Source organism: Schistocerca nitens, chromosome 2 (genome assembly GCF_023898315.1).
Source record: "Schistocerca nitens isolate TAMUIC-IGC-003100 chromosome 2, iqSchNite1.1, whole genome shotgun sequence".
NCBI classification, from domain to species: domain Eukaryota; kingdom Metazoa; phylum Arthropoda; class Insecta; order Orthoptera; family Acrididae; genus Schistocerca; species Schistocerca nitens.
Window position 1 is genome coordinate 114,881,456 of NC_064615.1, and position 19,814 is coordinate 114,901,269.

The window sequence follows — 19,814 nt, forward strand, 5'->3', positions numbered from 1 at the left end:
GAACAGGGCAAGAACAAAAATGCTACAGAGAGAAACCAGAAATAATGTGGAACAATATAGAGAATTAAGGAGAAGAGCTAACAGACTGTGCAAGAGAAAGAAAAGAGAGTGGAATAAGAAGAAATTTCAAGAACTAGAAGAACTAAAGGAACAGAGTGAAATAAGAAAGTTCTATCATGCCGTGGGCAAAATGAAGAATAGATTCCAACCAAAAACAATGGCCTGTTCCAGTAAAGATGGGAAAATGATAAGGGAGGAAGAACAGATAGGAAGATGGGCAGAGTATTTCAAAGATACACTAAGCACCAGCCTAGAAGATGAAGAGACAGCTGCACAGGAGGGAAGAGTGGAGCTGGAAGTAGACAATGAAACCAATGAGGCAAGAAAGCCAACACGACAAGAGGTCTCCCAGGCTGTGCACAAGTCAAAAAACAATCGAGCCCCTGGGAAAGACAGCATAATTGCTGAATTAATAAAAACTGGTGGTGAGGCTGTAATAAAGGAACTGCACACATTAATATCAGATATATGGGAAACAGAAACTATGCCAGATAATTGGAAAATTGGAATAATAGTCCCCATTTATAAGAAAGGGGACAGAACAGCATGTGAAAACTATAGAGGTGTAACACTCCTAAGTACAGCTTATAAGATCTTCACAAGTATATTAAACGAAAGGATACGGAAGTGTGCAGAAGGCATACTAGGGGAATATCAGTGTGGCTTTCGACCGGGCAGAGGGACAACTGATCAAATATTTGTGATAAGCAAATGATGGAAAAGTTCTATGAATATGATATAGATCTGCATTTCTTATTCATCGATTTCAAACAAGCCTTTGACAGCATAAATCGGCAAGAACAATACAGAGTACTGAAAGAAGTTGGTATATGTGCTAAATTAATAAGACTAATCAGAATGACAATGCCAGAGACAAGAGCAAAAGTAAAGGTCCTTAGCAGAACAAGTGAAAGCTTTGACTTTAATAATGGTGTGAAGCAAGGGGATAGTCTCTCCACTGTCCTATTCAACATAGACCTGCATAGTGCAGTAAATAAAATCAACAAAAGAGGCACCATATTTATGAAAACTAGCCAGATATGTGCATACACTGATGACATTGCTATAGTAGGAAGAAATACCAATACACTCCTAGAAACATACCGGGCAATGGAAACAGAAGCCTTAAAAATTGGCCTCATAGTAAATGAAAACAAAACAAAATATATAGTAATGCCACAATCTGAGGCTAGAAGCACCCCTAAAAACCTAAACATCAATGGGAAATGCTTCAATGGAGTGTCCTCTTTTAACTACTTGGGAGCCAAAATAACAAATGATAACAGTATTGGAAAGGTTATAAGGGAAAGAATACAAGCAGGAAATAGAGCTTACTTTGCAAATATGCAGCTTTTCAAAAGTAGCCTTGTTACAGGAAAAACTAAATTGCTAATATATAATTCCCTAGTCCGCACAGTTATCACATACGGCTCAGAGGTATGGACGTTGACAGAACACGATAAAAATGCTCTAAGAAGCATTGAGCGGAAAATACTACGCAAAATCTATGGGCCAATAAGGGAGGAATAAGGCTGGAGAATACGCTACAATGCCGAATTACAAGAGTTAATACAAGGCAGGGACATAGTAAAATTTGTGAAATCACAGCGAATACGATGGCTAGGACACTTGGAGAGGATGGCAGAGGATAGAATTCCAAAGAAAATGATGAAAGGTATGATCCATTCCGTTAGGCGAAAAGGGAGACCTAGAAGAAGATGGATCGATGAGGTAATAATGGATATCAGCAATATGGGAGTCCGGGAGTGGAAAAGAGCAGCAAATAACCGAGAAGTGTGGAGGAAGATTGTTGAAGAAACCAAGGCTCACCAAGGGCTGTAGAGCTACTGAAGAAGAAGAAGAAGAAGAAGATTGTAATTCCTAGGTATTTTCGAGGGTAATCCAAAAAATAGGGTCTCCTATTTTTTTTATAGGTAGAGAACAATGTTTATGTGGCAGTTGGTCACACTGTTATGAAGAGTGCTTCACGCGCAGTGTGTAAACATGCGCACCCGCACTGAGGCGCTCAGTCTCGGCTTGGCAACCGTTGAGAATGGAGCTCCCGTTCGAAGTTAGCGCCAAGTGCGAATTGCGCGCAGTTATTCGGTTTTTGGACGCAAAGGGCACTGCGCCGATTGAGATTCATCACCAATTGACGGAAGTGTATGGTGAGTCGTGCATGGATGTCAAAAATGTTCATGAGTGGTGTAGAGAGTTTGCAGCTGGTCGGACCGAAATTCACGACGAACAAAGGAGCGTGAGACCGTCAATTTCTGAGGAGACAGTGTTGAAGGTTGAGTAATGCATGCGTGAAGATTGGCGGGTCACCCTGTATGGTCTCTGCATGTTGGTTCCTGAGGTTTTCCGAAGCACCGCTCCCAGAACAACTTTCTGGACTCAATTGTCACGGGTGACGAAACCTGGGTATACCACTTTACACCTGAGGCCAAGCAGCAATCACGCCAGTGGAGGCATCCTTCTTCGCCAAAGCCCCGGAATTTCAAACAAACACAGTCTGCCGGTAAAGTCATAACAACTGGTTTTTGGGATCCGAAAGGGGTATTGATGGTCGACTTTGTGCCCACTGGGACCACAATTGACGCTGACAGGTACTGTGAGATTCTGAAAAACCCAAACGGGAAATTCAGAACCGGAGAAGAGGAATGTTGAGCCAGGGCGTACACATTCTCTATGACAACGCTCGTCCACACATCGCTCGGCAAACCGTTGCTCTCCTGCAGCAGTTTCAGTGGAACATAATCACCCACCCATCCTATAGTCCTGACTTGGCGCGCAGTGATTGTCAGCTGTTCCCTAAGTTAAAAGAACATTTGGCCGGAAAGCGATTCAGCTGCGATGACAAGGTGAAATAAGAGGTTCACAACTTTCTGAACAGCATGGCGGCGAGCTGGTATGACATTCGCATACAAAAACGGCCACAGCGTCTACAAAAATGCATCGACAGAAATGGTGATTATGTCGAAAAATACACTCCTGGAAATGGAAAAAAGAACACATTGACACCGGTGTGTCAGACCCACCATACTTACTCCGGACACTGCGAGAGGGCTGTACAAGCAATGATCACACGCACGGCACAGCGGACACACCAGGAACCGCGGTGTTGGCCGTCGAATGGCGCTAGCTGCGCAGCATTTGTGCACCGCCGCCGTCAGTGTCAGCCAGTTTGCCGTGGCATACGGAGCTCCATCGCAGTCTTTAACACTGGTAGCATGCCGCGACAGCGTGGACGTGAACCGTATGTGCAGTTGACGGACTTTGAGCGAGGGCGTATAGTGGGCATGCGGGAGGCCGGGTGGACGTACCGCCGAATTGCTCAACACGTGGGGCGTGAGGTCTCCACAGTACATCGATGTTGTCGCCAGTGGTCGGCGAAAGGTGCACGTGCCCGTCGACGTGGGACCGGACCGCAACGACGCACGGATGCACGCCAAGACCGTAGGATCCTACGCAGTGCCGTAGGGAACCGCACCGCCACTTCCCAGCAAATTAGGGACACTGTTGCTCCTGGGGTATCGGCGAGGACCATTCGCAACCGTCTCCATGAAGCTGGGCTACGGTCCCGCACACCGTTAGGCCGTCTTCCGCTCACGCCCCAACATCGTGCAGCCCGCCTCCAGTGGTGTCGCGACAGGCGTGAATGGAGGGACGAATGGAGACGTGTCGTCTTCAGCGATGAGAGTCGCTTCTGCCTTGGTGCCAATGATGGTCGTATGCGTGTTTGGCGCCGTGCAGGTGAGCGCCACAATCAGGACTGCATACGACCGAGGCACACAGGGCCAACACCCGGCATCATGGTGTGGGGAGCGATCTCCTACACTGGCCGTACACCACTGGTGATCATCGAGGGGACACTGAATAGTGCACGGTACATCCAAACCGTCATCGAACCCATCGTTCTACCATTCCTAGACCGGCAAGGGAACTTGCTGTTCCAACAGGACAATGCACGTCCGCATGTATCCCGTGCCACCGAACGTGCTCTAGAAGGTGTAAGTCAACTACCCTGGCCAGCAAGATCTCCGGATCTGTCCCCCATTGAGCATGTTTGGGACTGGATGAAGCGTCGTCTCACGCGGTCTGCACGTCCAGCATGAACGCTGGTCCAACTGAGGCGCCAGGTGGAAATGGCATGGCAAGCCGTTCCACAGGACTACATCCAGCATCTCTACGATCGTCTCCATGGGAGAATAGCAGCCTGCATTGCTGCGAAAGGTGGATATACACTGTACTAGTGCCGACATTGTGCATGCTCTGTTGCCTGTGTCTATGTGCCTGTGGTTCTGTCAGTGTGATCATGTGATGTATCTGACCCCAGGAATGTGTCAATAAAGTTTCCCCTTCCTGGGACAATGAATTCACGGTGTTCTTATTTCAATTTCCAGGAGTGTAGCTAAATGTTGAAGCTTTAAACTGATGTAAACCATTGTAGAAAATGGTTCAAATGACTCTGAACACTGAGGTCATGTCCCCTAGACTTATAACTGCTTAAACCTAACTAACCTAAGGACATCACACACATCCATGCCCGAGGAAGGATTCCAGTCTGCGACCGTAGCTGTCAGGCCGTTCTAGACTGTAGCGCCTAGAACCGCTTGGCCACTCCGACCGGCCATTGTAGAAATAAACAGGTCTGTGTACATATAAAAAAAACCCTACTTTTGGGATTACCCTCGTAGATTTCCCGCTCATCGCGAGCAGTCGCCTTACAATATTTTTTATTTTTATTTTGTTCGTTATTGATCGTTTTGTTTGGTCGTAGCGGACGTCAGATGACATCCGCTGAAGTTCGTTGGTGATCCCTTCACTCAGTTTTTTTATTACAGAGAGCAGCCAGCCCTCCGACCGAGCACGCTGAGCTACCGTGCCGGCAATAATTTGGTACCGAGCGGTATTCGAACCTACGATCTTTCACACGGCAGTTTGGTGCTTCAGCCACTGTGCTACTACACCTCATTGCGCGCCATGTGTCTACAACCTGTACTCGTACATCCGTTACGTATATTTCCGTACGTGGGAGACATTTTACTTGAAAGTTGCTTGCCCGGTGTCGGCGGATAAATACGATATTGCAGTGTCTGTGTTATTCCGAATTACCATGCAGTGTTCCTTCGGGCATGCACGCAATATCGTATTTATCCACCAACACTGGGCAAGCGACTTTCAATTAAAGTGTTTCCCCTGTACGGGAATATACACAATGAATGTATGCGTGTAGGTTGTAGACACATGGTTGACGACATGTAGAAATCTTGGGTCTAGCCGTGAATCGTGTTTCGGTAGCCTAATGGTAAGGCGACCGCTCGCGATAAACGGGAAATCCAGGTTCGTATCCCGGTGCAGCACAATTTTTCATTCTCGTCGTCCCATTATACAACTGATGGTTGTCCATGTTCGCAAGTGCGAATATATTTCATGTATGTCATCTACAAGTGACGCCCCAAGACAGCGTATTGCTTTTCTACTGTTGTTAAAATTTCTTCATAGGATGCCAGCCGATGTGGCCGAGCGGTTCTAGGCGCTTCAGTCTGGAACCGCGCGACCACTACGGTCGCAGGTACGAATCCTGCCTCGAGCATGGATGTATGTGATGTCCTTAAGTTAGTTAGGCTTAAGTAGTTCTAAGTTCTAGGGAACTGACGACCTCAGATGTTAAGTCCCATAGTGCTCAGAGCCATTTGAACCATTTTTTCCTCATATGATGCGTGTGTGGTGTTCAATGACTGTATTAATGGAAGAAACAAGGCCTTTACGAGACTAGGATTTGATGCTGTTTGCTGCACTGAAAACCTGTTGAAGAAGACTGGTGATGTGGATATTTTCGGTTCTGAAGCATCAGTGAAGGATACTGCCAAAAGGGCTCGTTAGAAGGATCAGGCTACAAGAAAACAGTTACATGAAGGCTAAAAAGACCAAATGAGTGGTCATGGCCAACATTAAGACACTTGTTTCTGGCATAAATGCATTTTGCATTTCCTGCAACTTCCATATTTCAGTGTTTAGTGAGCATTTTCTACAGAACCTCTGGCAGATAAAAATGTGAAATTTGGTACAGATCTTGTAAATACTGTAAGACAGATTCCTGTGGTACTAAACTTTTCAAAGTGCATTACTGTCAAATTTATTTAAATTTATCTGAAATAAAAACTGCTGTGTATCATACACATAAATTCGGAAAATGACGTCAGAGTTCCAAGACTGATAATAAAAAAACTGGTACACAGATTTGTTTATCCAATTACTAAAATAGTCTACTGCTTTCTGAAAGTGATACGTAACCATTGAGAAAATGTTCCTCATGTGACAGTACGTATTGGTCCAATGGCTCTGAGCACTATGGGACTCAACTGCTGAGGTTATTAGTCCCCTAGAACTTAGAACTAGTTAAACCTACCTAACCTAAGGACATCACAAACATCCATGCCCGAGGCAGGATTCGAACCTGCGACCGTAGCGGTCTTGCGGTTCCAGACTGCAGCGCCTTTAACCGCACGGCCACTTCGGCCGGCACAGTACGTATTCTTAAAGTATCCAGCGACGTCCTGAACAAAACATTTGACAAAAAATTTAACAAATCAGGTTTTAGACACTAACATAATGATAAACAAGTGCAAAATTTGGTTCAATTATCTATCAAACATTAGTTTCTATGTAGGCCTACTCGTGTATTTTGTGATGCGTCCCCCCTTAAATGTACACTACTGGCCATTAAAATTGCTACACCACGAAGATGGCGTGCTACAGACGCGAAATTTAACCGACAGAAAGAAGACGCTGTGATATGCAAATGAAGAGCTTTTCAGAGCATTCACACAAGGTTGGCGCCGGTGGCGAAACCTACAACGTGCTGACATGAACGTTCCCAACCGATTTTTCATACTCAAACAGCAGTTGACCGGCGTTGCCTGGTGAAACGTTGTTGTGTTGCCTCGTGTAAGGAGGAGAAATGCGTAACATCTCGTTTCCGACTTTGATAAAGGTCGGATTGCAGGCGATCGCGATTGCGGTTTATCGTATCGCGACATTGCTACTCGCGTTGGTCGAGATCCAATGACTGTTAGCAGAACATGGAATCGGTGGGTTCAGGAGGATAATACGGAACGCCGTGCTGGATCCCAACGGCCTCGTATCACTAGCAGTCGACATGACAGGCATCTTATCCGCATGGCTGTAACGGATCGTGCAGCCACGTCTCGATCCCTGAGTCAACAGATGGGGACGTTTGCAAGACAACAACCATCTGCACGAACAGTTCGACGACGTTTGCAGGAGCATGGACTATCAGCTCAGAGACCATGGCTGCGGTTACCCTTGACGCTGCATCACAGACAGGAATGCCTGCGATGGTGTACTCAACGACGAACCTGGGTGCACGAATGACAAAACGTCATGTTTTCGAATGAATCCAGGTTCTTTTTCCAGCATCATGATGGTCGCATCCGTATTTGGCGACATCGCTGTGAACGCACATTGGAAGCGTGTATTCGTCATCGCCATACTGGCGTATCACCCGGCGTGATGGTATGGGGTGCCATTGGTTACACGTCTCCGTCACCTCTTGTTCGCATTGACGGCACTTTAAACAGTGGACGTTACATTTCAGATGTGTTACGACCCGTGGCTCTACCATTCATTCTATCCCTGCGAAACCCTACATTTCAGCTGGATAATGCACGACCGCATGTTACAGGTCCTGTACGGGCCTTTCTGGATACAGAAAATGCTCGACTGCTGCCCTGGCCAGCACATTCTCCAGATCTCTCACCAATTGAAAACGTCTGGTCGGTGGTGGCCGAGCATCTGGCGCGTCACAATACGCCAGTCATTTTCTCTTGATGAACTGTGGTATCGTGTTGAAACTGCATGGGCAGTTGTACCTGTACACGCCATCCAAGCTGCGTTTGACTCAATGCCCAGGCGCATCAAGGCCGTTATTACGGCCAGAGGTGATTGTTCTGGGTACTGATTTCTGAGGATCTATGCAACTAAATTACGTGAAAATGTAATCACATGTCAGTTCTAGTATAATATATTTGTCCAATGAATACCCGTTTATCATCTGCATTCCTTCCTTCTGTAGCAATTTTAATGGTTAGTAGTGTAAGTGCACAAAAACATGAAGATACTTCGCATCGACTTTCTACTCGAAGAATATTCTGAATGTTTGAAGAAAGTAGATAAGTTACTGTCCGGGACACGCTTGCGAGGATAGCCACGCGTTGCTAACCCTCTGGTTCTCCATTACGCGAGGAGGTACCGCAGCGCGTTCGCCACAGCACAACCGTCTGTTGTTTAAGCCGTTCGCTACGGTCAGTCCCGCCTTGGAGTGATAAGGCAGCGCTTGTACCTGTTCGCACTGTTGGGACATACTACTAGGTCTCGAAACGAAAACACTGCAGGCCAGGCAGCTCCGTTACAAAATTTCTCCCCCCTTCCTTCTGTTCGAGACCTGTTTTTCGTATGTCATTATCGGAGAATACCAAGGACGAAATGATGCAAGTGGGAGGCTGGCAACAAAATCCTTATTGTCTGGAAGGCGCCCAAGGCTGCGGGCCGCGATGGCGATGGCTGGTCTCAGCTTTAGAATGCCGGCTCGGCACGCTGACCGGTTCACGAGCGGCGCAACACCACCGTCTCATTCTACATCTACACCTGTAATCCGCAAGCCACCTTACGGCGTGTGGCGGAGGGTAGTTTGTGTAACAGTGTCAGTTTGTAACCTCCCCCTTACTAATCGACCTATCCCGCTTGCGATAAAAAATATGACTGTCGATCGCGTGTATACCTAATGGAATTTTTCTAATTGGATAAGGCTATCTTTCCCGAAGAAGTAATACCGATAAGTAAGGGGAAAGTGTGCAACCGATATTTCTGATAGAAAAGTCTACTAAAAACAAAACAACTAATTAAACCGAACAGAGCTACAATTAGGAAAAATGCAAGTTATTTTGTGCATTCACTCACGAACAACACTGGACAGAAAAGGGGTACCACTGATCATGAATCCAAAAGTTACACTAACGAACGAAAAAGAAATAATTACGGACGCCAGCCCACTAGGGCGATTTACATCCTAAATGATGGGAAAGAAAAACATTTATCAATAAACACTGACGTGGCAACTGAAGTTTGTCACGTTTTTTGACACCAATTTTAAGTGAGTATGTAATGATAAAGGAAACTGAGAAGTCACTTTTACGTTAAGTTTGTCATTAAATTTTGAAAAAGGCAATCGAGTAATGATTTGAAAATATCCACTTAAACTGTATGATAGTATTGAACTTCGTTATGTGAACAATGACTATCAGAGACCTCAACATAACGTCATCAAAGAAATTTAGAGAAAGGAAAGAACTTTTTACTTTGCAGGTACTTAATTTTCAAATTGGACTTTTGTCTGAACAACTGAGCCTTCTTTTTTTTTACTGACTTGAACAGAATTAAATACTAGAATAAGTACTAAACCAAACAGCCATGTGCTCCAAGCTATATGTAAAATAAATAAAACTTCCACATTCTTAATTTTTGCATTTTCTTTAGATTTGGACTTTTTCCAGTAATAGAATCTCAAACTTCGGTTAGCATATAAGGAAAAAAAAGGGAACAAGGACACTTCTTGGTAACAATGTTTGGGGGCAATGAGGACACAATCGCCCTGAATTTAACTGATTATTATTTAAATAAAGTTCATTAATCAAATCACATTGAGTTGTGCTGCTGGGGTAGCCGTTAATACTTTCTACCAATGAACAGTCTTACTTCAGTGCTGTGCGTGCGACGAAACTTGCTGGAACTGCTGCTGTTGTTGAAGACGGTAGCATCTTGTGGGGCCATGGCTAATTACAGGAATGGGAAATTGTAATTCATAGAGCCTCTTCCGTCCGTCCACTGTCCTTCCTCCTGCTTCTAGTCATCTGACCGGCACGCGTACATGATGCCGCCGAAATGGTACTCTCTACTGCGAGGGCGTTAACACCACACTTCCGCACACTATAAGCGCTGGAACCCGTCTCCCTCTCTTTCCGCGCGCTCCGCTCAACAACCCCCTACCCAAAGATTTTACAAAGCACGAGCAGTGCTATTATGGTTGCTGGTCGATGCATATAACAATTCCTTTGGCTTTTTCCCAGAGCTTGTAAGTTTCACAGTAAAATACAGATAAATACAATGAAACGTCAACAGACTTCTACCTAAATGTACACATACAGTGAAGCAATGTCCATACTTATGAAAAGAAAGCATTTAAATTATATATATATATATATATATATATATATATATATATATATATATATATATATATATATTCCTGGAAATTGAAATAAGAACATCGTGAATTCATTGTCCCAGGAAGGGGAAACTTTATTGACACATTCCTGGGGTCAGATACATCACATGATCACACTGACAGAACCACAGGCACATAGACACAGGCAACAGAGCATGCACAATGTCGGCACTAGTGCAGTGTATATCCACCTTTCGCAGCAATGCAGGCTGCTATTCTCCCATGGAGACGATCGTAGAGATGCTGGATGTAGTCCTGTGGAACGGCTTGCCATGCCATTTCCACCTGGCGCCTCAGTTGGACCAGCGTTCGTGCTGGACGTGCAGACCGCGTGAGACGACGCTTCATCCAGTCCCAAACATGCTCAATGGGGGACAGATCCGGAGATCTTGCTGGCCAGGGTAGTTGACTTACACCTTCTAGAGCACGTTGGGTGGCACGGGATATATGCGGACGTGCATTGTCCTGTTGGAACAGCAAGTTCCCTTGCCGGTCTAGGAATGGTAGAACGATGGGTTCGATGACGGTTTGGATGTACCGTGCACTATTCAGTGTCCCCTCGACGATCACCAGTGGTGTACGGCCAGTGTAGGAGATCGCTCCCCACACCATGATGCCGGGTGTTGGCCCTGTGTGCCTCGGTCGTATGCAGTCCTGATTGTGGCGCTCACCTGCACGGCGCCAAACACGCATACGACCATCATTGGCACCAAGGCAGAAGCGACTCTCATCGCTGAAGACGACACGTCTCCATTCGTTCCTCCATTCACGCCTGTCGCGACACCACTGGAGGCGGGCTGCACGATGTTGGGGCGTGAGCGGAAGACGGCCTAACGGTGTGCGGGACCGTAGCCCAGCTTCATGGAGACGGTTGCGAATGGTCCTCGCCGATACCCCAGGAGCAACAGTGTCCCTAATTTGCTGGGAAGTGGCGGTGCGGTCCCCTACGGCACTGCGTAGGATCCTACGGTCTTGGCGTGCATCCGTGCGTCGCTGCGGTCCGGTCCCAGGTCGACGGGCACGTGCACCTTCCGCCGACCACTGGCGACAACATCGATGTACTGTGGAGACCTCACGCCCCACGTGTTGAGCAATTCGGCGGTACGTCCACCCGGCCTCCCACATGCCCACTATACGCCCTCGCTCAAAGTCCGTCAACTGCACATACGGTTCACGTCCACGCTGTCGCGGCATGCTACCAGTGTTAAAGACTGCGATGGAGCTCCGTATGCCACGGCAAACTGGCTGACACTGACGGCGGCGGTGCACAAATGCTGCGCAGCTAGCGCCATTCGACGGCCAACACCGCGGTTCCTGGTGTGTCCGCTGTGCCGTGCGTGTGATCATTGCTTGTACAGCCCTCTCGCAGTGTCCGGAGCAAGTATGGTGGGTCTGACACACCGGTGTCAATGTGTTCTTTTTTCCATTTCCAGGAGTATATATATATATATATATATATATATATATATATATATATATATATATATATATATATATATATAGCAGGTGCCATGCATCCTGCATTTTCAGTGTTACAAGTTCCCACTTCTCCTGTCCCAGTCGTGAATGATTCGTGGGAAGAACGATTGCTGGTAAGCCTCTGTAGGAGCTCGAATCTCTCTAATTTTATCTGCGTGGTCCTTCAGCGAGACATACGTAGGGGGAAGCAAAATATCGGTTGACCCTTCTGGAATGTACGCTCTCGGAAATTTTACCAAAAACACACAGTGTATGTCTCTCTTGCAGCATCTGCCACAGAAGCTTTCTGATTATCTCTGTGACACTCTCGCGTGTACTAAATGAACCTGTAACTAAACGCGCTGCTCTTCTTTGGATCTTCTCTACTTCCGCTACCAATCGCCTCTGTTACGGACTCCAGACTGACGAGCAACATTCAAGTATTGGTCGAACGAGGGTTCTGTAGGCTACCTACTGAACCGTGATTTATTTTCAAAGAATATTCTTAAGAATTTATTTACTAGCGATTCATCAAGAACATTAACACATTTAATCACACTATGTAAGCATGAAAGTATTTGTCAGGGAGTAACTGACGAAATCATAACCAAATTCCATTTAACAAATGGGAATTTTACTCACTTTAATAGTGCCTAAAAGCATTTTTTAAAAGAAACAGATTTAAAATTATAATCAGAATGCACGCTCTAAATATCAAAATTACAATTTATTCAGAGGCAGAAAGAAAAAAGTTTTGACTGTATGAGCTCTCGGGCAGAGAACCTTGCCGCTCCCTTTTCACACGGCCGTAGTTACGACCGCTCACAACAGCCTCTGAAAGACTACACTGGTGCAAATCTGCAACATACCAGATAACTCTAAACTAAGAGTTTTAACAGTTTGCACAAGCACACAAAGTATGCACCCCCCGTAGGAGGGATGGAAATGGTACAAGACACTAACAATTAAAATATTAATCTTACTACCGAAGGTGCAACTTGATTTTAACTTCTAAGAAAAGTCTTACGGTGAAAGGGTGGCAACTTTATATACTAAAATGATTATTTAAATAAAAGCCCATGAAATGCAATCTTATATAAAATTCTACAAGGTTGGCTAAACAATAGTTTAGATGCCCTACAATACACAGATACCACCTCTCAAGATCATAGGCAATAATATCAAAGTTTCCAAAGATCAAAACATATTTCAGGTATCAGGCCGTTACACTCCAAGCAATAAATTCGTTAACCCACCAAATCCGACAAACATGACAGAGGCAGCTACTAACGTACGGTAGATTGATAGGGAGATTACCAAACACCCCGAACCGCAGGTTGCCCCTACTCCACAAGGGAAAAACGGACCACACAATTTATAAACAACCACCTTCCCGCGGGTGGGCAAACGAAGAATGGTGGGACGACCCCAAAGCAAAATGGCTGGTGACCTCACCAAGAAAACAAGTAGAATTTAACAAGGGTAAATCAAACAACATATCACCAATCACTTTACTTCTAATAAACTGCGATTTCTCGAGAAAACCTGGCGCAGCACCCCCAAATCGCTCTCCCGAATCGTCCGCTGCCAGCCGCTTCAACGGACGCAGGAAGGCGCGCCGATCTCCCGTCTCACGGCGTAGCAGCTCGCACCGGCCAGACATGTCGTGGGTTGACTCCTGTTGCTCTCGTGTAGACCGCGAAGTCGCTACCCCTCGCTATACGGCGCGGCCTACTGGACTCACGTGGCGACCTCACATGCGCCGACGCTCAACACGGACAAGTCATCTTGTGTCTCAGTGCGCGACCGACCAACCGATCGATCCAACCGCCAATGACCATTGCCTTAGCAAACTCGAGGAGACTGGCGGCCTAACGCGCAGACTCAGATGCAGGAACTAAGCCCCGATCGGGCGACCACTCGCTGAGTTCTCTTACTGGCGGAGTGGAAAGACTCTCCTTTTTGCCGGCTTTAAAGGTTGATCCGAACGACAGACATATTAGCACTCCGAACGACAGACAGACACTAACTGCCTAACAAATGCGGACGAGAGACTGACCCAGACTGACCGACTGGCGAACTCATAGCGCCCGTTATATGCACGTGAACAGGCAACCTTTCCCCTTTCCCAACAGAGGGAGACACCAAAGCTGCGAGTGCCACAGCGGCGCCACCGCCAGAAATGGAGGGCGACTACCACCACACTAAGCGCTGCGGCGCGCTCTTCAAAACAGCAATTTTTAGCACGGTTCACCTACTTTGAGGACGGACTACAATTTCCGAGGGTTCTTCAAATTAACCTCAGTCTGGTATCGGCCTTACTTGCACTTATTTTTATATGGTCATTCCAATTTCAATCGCTCAGATCGCGTGTCCATCGATGTTTTATGGATATAACTGCTTCCAGTGATTGTTCTGTAATTGTGTAGTCGTAGGATAATATGCCACTGTGTTTCTTTCGGCGCAATACGTCACATTAGTTTATGTTGAGGGTCAATTGCATCTCCCTGCACCAAGCGTCGATTCTGTGCAGGTCGTACTGCATTTCGCTACAGCTGCGATTTGCCGCACGACGGAAATTAATAGATTTTGAACTCGGAATTGAAGTTGGAACTAGACGCACGGGAGATTCCATTTTGGACAGTTATGGGATACGATAGTGTCAAGAGAGAATACCAAATTTCAGGCATTACCTCTCACCACGGACATCGCGCTGGCCGACGGCGTTCACTTAACAACCGACAGCAGCGGCGTTTGCGTAGATTTGTCTGTGCGATCAGCCATGCAACATGAAATAACCACAGAGATCAGTGTAGAACATACGACGAACAAATCCATTCCGACAGAGCGGCGAAATTTGCCGTTAATTGACTCTGGCAGCAGACGACTAATGCGAATACCTTTGCTAACAGTACGACATCGCCTGCAGCACCTCTCCTGGGCTCTGGACCATATCGGTTGGACCCTAGACGACTGGAAAACCGCGGTCTGGTCAGACGAGTCCCGATTTCAGTTGGTAAGAACTGGTGGTGTTGTTCCAGTGTGCTGCAGACCCCACGAAGCCAACGATCCCCAACAATGCACTATACAAGCTGGTGGTGGTTCCATAATGGCGTGGTCTGTGTTTACATTGAATGGACTGGGTACTCTGGTTATTTTCGGCTACTTGGAGACCATTTGCAGCCATTCGTGGACTTCACGTTCTAAACCAACAATGCAATTTTTATGCATTACAGTGCGGCGTGTCATGGGACAACTGTTCTCGATTGGTTTGATTAAGGTTCTGGACAGTTCGGGCGAATGGTTTGGCCACCCAGGTAGCCCGGCGGCAACACTTTTGTAACGTTGGGCGGCTATAGAGGCAAAATGGCTCAGTATTTCTACAGGGGACTCCCAACGACTTGTTGAGTCCATGCCACGTCAAGTTGCTGCACTACGCCAGACAAAAGGAGATCCGACACGTTATATGGAGACATCCTATGACTTTCTTAACCTCATGTATATAAGAGGGTTGGAACTTTAATAGTGGCAACTATTTATTTACAGTTCATAGAAAATAGATACGTGTTTCAAAGTTTTACTGACCTTAAAAGTAGTCACCAGCATTGAGTACAACCCGTTCCCAACGATGTGAAAGTCGTAGGATACTCTTAGCAGTGCCAGTTGTGTTGGCAGTTCGAGCGGCGCGGTCTATTTCCCGACGAATTTGTAGCAGTTCTGAAGCAAATGCCGTGAAGTGTTTCCTTCAGTTTAGAAATCGAGTTGAACTCACGAGGGCTCAAGTCAAGGGAGTGCACTAGGTGGATTAGCACTTAGCAGCCCCACCAGGCAAACAAAACAGTAGCAGCTTGCACTGTACGTGCTTGAGCATTGTCCTGCCAAATGACGGTCAGGTCCTGCAGAAAGTGTCATAACTTCTCTCTCTAAGCTGGTCGTAGGTCGTGTTCCAAAAATGAGCTGCACAGAGCTCATACAATATGTACTGGTAGAGCAGAACATTTTATAAATCCTACAGTAGGCCGATATTAGAGATGAGGGCCTATAGTTTGTGCTTCTGTTCTGCGGCCCTTCTTGAATATGGGAATAACCTGCTCTATTACCCAATTATGAGGAAAGCATCCCTCCTCCAGCGACCTACGGTACACTGCTACTGGTCGAGAGCCTCGCTCTTTCGCGTACTCCATGTAGAATCGAAACAGTATCGCGTAAGTCCTGTGATCATTCCTCTCTTCAGTGATTTCAGTTGTTTTTATCTCACATTGTCACTTACACTGAAGAGCCAAAGAAACTGGTACACCTGTCTAATATCGCGTAGGAACCCGGCAAGCACGCAGAACTGCCGCAACACGACGCAGCTAATGTCTGAAGTAGTGCTGGAGGGAACTGGCACCATGAATCCCGCAGGGCTGTCTATCAATCCGTAAGAGTACGAGGGAGTGGAGATCTCTTCTGAACAGCACGTTCCAAGCCATCCCAGATGTGCTCAATAATGTTCATGTCTGGAGAGTTTGGTGGACAGCGAAAGTGTGTAAACTCAGAAGAGTTTTCCTGAAGCCACTCTGTAGCACTTCTGTATGCGTGGGATGTCTCATTGTCCTGCTGGAATTGCCCAAGTCCGTCAGAATGCACAACGGACATGAATGAATGCAGGTATCAGACAGGATGTTTACGTACGAGTCACCTGTAAGAGTCGTATCTGGACGTATCAGGCGTCCCATATCACTGCAACTGCACACCCTCCACACCATTACAGAGCCTCCATCAGGTTGAACATTCGGCTGCTGACATGCAGGGTCCATGGATTGATGAGGTTTTCTCCATACCTGCAAACGTCCGTCCGCTCGATACAGTTTGAAACGAGTCTCGGCCGACCAGGCAACATGTTTCCAGTCATTTAAAGTCCAATGTCGGTGTTGACGGGCCCAGGCGAGGCGTAAAGCTTTGTGTCGTTCAATCGTCAAGGGTACATGAGTGGGCCTTCGGCTCTGAAATGCCATATCGATGATGTTTCGTTGAATGGTTCGCACGATGACACTTGTCGGTGGCCCAGCATTGAAATCTGCAGCAATTTGCGGAAGGGTTGCACTTCTCTCGCGTTGATCGATTCTCTTCAGTCGTCGTTGGTCCCGTTCTTGCAGGATCTTTTTCCGGCCGCAGCGATGTCGGAGATTTGATGTTTTACCGGATTCCTGATATTCACGCCCGCTTCATCGCTACCTCGGGGATGCTGTGTCCCATCGCTCATGCGTCGACTGTAACAGCACAGTCAAACTCACTTAAATCTTGATAACCTGCCATTGTAGGAGCAGTAACTGATCTAACAACTGCACCAGACACTTGTTGTCTTATACAGGCGTTGCCGGCCGCAGCGCCGTATTCTAACTTTTTACACAAGTCTGTATTTGAATACGCTCATCCATACCAGTTTGTTTGGGGCTTCAGTGTATTTCGCTATCTGTCAATTTGACGTTCATACAATGAGCTACACTGCTGGCCACCGTAAATGCAACACCAAGAAAGACAAGAGGTAGCACAACAAAATTTTTTTTGTAGATAACATGTTGACCAAGTATCAACTGATTACGTTTACAGACGTCTGTGACATGTGGTTCCTGCCAGAATCAGTAGCCAGAGTAGCCGCCATTGTTGGAGATCACCGCTGCCACACGTCTCGGCATTGAGCCAAAGAGACGTTGGATGTGTTCCTGGGGTACAGCAGCCCAAGCAGCTTCCACACGTTGCCAAAGATCATCTGGTGTGGCAGCTGGGGATGTAATCTGGGTCACTCGTTGAGCAACCATGGACCACATGTTTTCTATCGGCGAAAGATCCGGAGAGCGAGCCGGCCAGGGAAGCAATTCAATCTGGTTATTGACGAAGAACCTTTGGACAACGCGTGCCACGTGTGGTCGCGCATTATCCTTTTGAAATATGGCTGTGGCCGAGCCCTGAAGGTAAGGAAGGACAACTGGCTCCAGCACCTCGGATATGTAGCGCCGGCTATTTAAAGTACCGGCAATGCGTACTAGAGGCGTGCGAGAGTAATATCCAATACCGCCCCATACAATAATACCCGGTGCAAGACCAGTGTGGCGGTGCATAATGCAGCTGTCCAGCATCCTCTCTCCACGGTGTCTCCACACTCGAATCCGACCATCGTGGTGCTGCAGACAGAAGCGTGCCTCGTCAGTAAAGACAACGTCATTCCATTCTGCCGTCCACATCCGTCTGTCATCACACCATTGGCGACGGAGACGTCTGTGGTTCTGCGTCAATGGTAGACGAAGCAATTGACGTCTTGCGGACAGACCACTCTGCTTTAAACGGCGTCGAATGGTACGCGCAGACACTGGATGATGCGTTACAGACGCAATGTGCTGTGCTATGGTTCGGGATGTCACTGAGCGATCCGTCACTGCCATGCGCACAATTTGCCTATCAGCACGTGCAGTGGTGCACCGAGGTGAATGCGATCGACCACGTCGGTCCGTCGTACCCTCCTGCATCCAACGGTCACATATCCGCATTACAGTTGTTTGGTTTCGTCCAACACGACTAGCGATTTGTCTGTATGATAATCCACAATCTCGGTAAGCCACTATCCTTCCTCTGTCGAACTCGGATACTTGATCAAACGATGTTCGCTGTTATCTACGAGGCATAACTGATCGTCTTGTGAAACAACCACAAGGTAAACACACATGCCCAACGTACACTCGTCGAAATCGCCAAGCCTTAAATGGCGTTATGAGGTGGCGCCACAGGCGCGCGTGATGTGCGTCTGCGCTGAAATTCTAATCAGTTGCATATCTCATCGCTGCAAACCCATGGTGTAAATTTCACTTGATTCGGATGCATCCTTCAGGGTGTTGCATTTACGGTGGCCAGCAGTGTACATTGTAATTTTCCGTTGTGAAACAGTTTTGGAAAAAGACGTTTAACGTTTCAGCCTTCTCTGTGTCATCCACCATTACTACACCATTATAGTCAAAGAGTGGTTGGACAGGTGGCTTGTATCCGTTTACTGACTTTAGATTCGAATTCGTTGAACGTCTCACACATGGCTCTCCTTACGCTGATTTTCGCTTCGTTGAGTTTCTCTTTCTCTGCGAGGCGTTGGCTACGTTTAAATATACAGTCAAGCTGTCTTTGCTTCCGTAGTAGCTTTCTGCCACTATTTGTTGAAAGGTGCGCCTTCGTGTAGCCTGCATCGTCCGCAGCTCAATGGTTGCTTTCGCTACGTTCTGCCGCGGCGAGGATACCAGTTGGAATATTTGCAATCAGTGGGAAGCCACGTCAATTATCGCACAGAAAGCTGTGGCAAAAGAAGACCCATAAGGGCATTAATGCTTTATCAATAATAATCCACTAGTAAACAACGTTCTAAGAAAGGGAAACTTTCCCAAGATATTTGGATTACCTGCGTAGAGCTTCGTAACTGGGAAGGGCAGATAATATCTATCGAGATCCAGAATAGCCTTTGGAAATTCGGCCCCTAACGGTGAAATCGCTCACAACTGCTATTCAAGTACATACAGTGACGTGACGAAAGTCATGAGGTAGCGATATGCACATATACAGAGGACAATTACATTTTCGGAGCTGTCATTTGTACTCAGGTGTCTATGTGAAAAGGTTTCCGACATGATTGTCGCCGCACGACGGGAATTAACAGAGTTTGACCGCAGTATGACCGTTGGAGCATGGGACATTCCATTTCTGAAATCATTAAGGTAATCAGTGTTCCGACATCCACAGTGTCAAGAGTGTGTCGAGAATACCAAATTTCAGGCATTACCAACGCGTGGGCCGACGGTCTTCACTTAACTACCGAGATCAACTGTGTTTGCATAGAGTTATCACTGCTAACAGACAAGCAACGCTGCATGAAATAACCGCAAAAATCTATGTGGGACATACGAAGAAAGTGTCCATTAGGACATTGCAGCAACATTTGGCGTTAAAGTGCTCTGGCAGCAGACGACCG